At 42.8% G+C, this 1,214-nt stretch overlaps 1 pseudogene; it reads left to right on the forward strand.

Moving 5' to 3' along the window:
• The first annotated feature begins 599 nt into the window (after nucleotides 1–599).
• LOC114707276 lies at nucleotides 600–696 on the forward strand (annotated as a pseudogene).
• The last annotated feature ends 518 nt before the right edge of the window (nucleotides 697–1,214 follow it).

Genomic DNA, 1,214 nt, shown 5'->3' on the forward strand with positions numbered 1-1,214 from the left:
AAAAAAAAAAAAAAAAAAAATTAAGTTGTCCGAGCTAGTGGAACAAGCATAAGATAAGACTGAGCATTCATAACTAATAATAACCTCTCCATGTCATAATTTGGGAGGTGGTTGGTGGCCCAAAAGAAAGCCGGCTAGAAATTAAACTGGTAGTGGCTACACAGGGAAAAACTGTTTTGAAAAACTCCCATCCCCCTAAAAAAAGTGTTAGTCTTGCTTTTACTTCTTCTGTATTTATACCCAGAAGTGGAACTGCTGGATTACATAGCAATTCCTTTTTTTCCTCCCAAGCATCACTGTATAATTTTGCACAGTGACTGTAGCACTTTACCTTCCAGCAGCAGTGTCCAAGGATTCTAACTTCTCTGCAGCCAACACTTGTTTTCTGTTCTGTTTATCTTGTCAGACCCAGAGCCATGAGCCTGGCAAGCTCTGTACCATGCCAAGTACATCCTCACCCTGGTACCAGCTCGTCTAGTGGATGTGAATCGGCTTTGATTTGCATTTGCCTGATGATTGCCGATTGGAGCAACGTTCTGTGTCCACGCTGACACTATGTTTATCTTTGGAGAAATACCTACCCTGAACTTAATTTTAAATGTATTTGGCAACAATATATTAGAATTGGAATGATAAAGAGAAGATTAGCATGGCCCCTACGCAAGGATGACACACAAGGATGATATGCAAATTTGTGAAGCATTCCATATTAAAAAAAGAAAAAAATAAGCAGAGACCAAAGTCATTGGACCGTCAAACACAGGTAACCTGAGGTCATACCAGCAATTGAAAGTGGGTCTGTGATATACACAGAACTGAAAATACCTGTATGTGTGCAGTTCATTCCTGTCTTCCGTTATAAGTAGGAACTAATTAAAAACCCATCCTAGCTGGGTGGTGGTGGTGGTGGTGGCGGCGGCGGCGGCGGTGGTAGCGCACGCCTTTAATCCCAGCACTCGGGAGGCAGAGCCAGGCGGATCTCTGTGAATTCGAGGCCAGCCTGGTCTACAGAGTGAGATCCAGGACAGGCACCAAAACTACACAGAGAAACCCTGTCTTGAAAAAAAACAAAACAAAACAAAAACAAACAAACAAACAAAAAAACCCCATCCTCCTCACTAAAACTGGTTCATTCTCTACAGCACGTGAAAAGTGTTCTTTTGCCAGGTGTGGTGGCCCGACCTTGTAATACAGCCTGGGTTACACAGTAACTC

Source organism: Peromyscus leucopus, chromosome 6 (assembly GCF_004664715.2).
Source record: "Peromyscus leucopus breed LL Stock chromosome 6, UCI_PerLeu_2.1, whole genome shotgun sequence".
NCBI lineage: Eukaryota > Metazoa > Chordata > Mammalia > Rodentia > Cricetidae > Peromyscus > Peromyscus leucopus.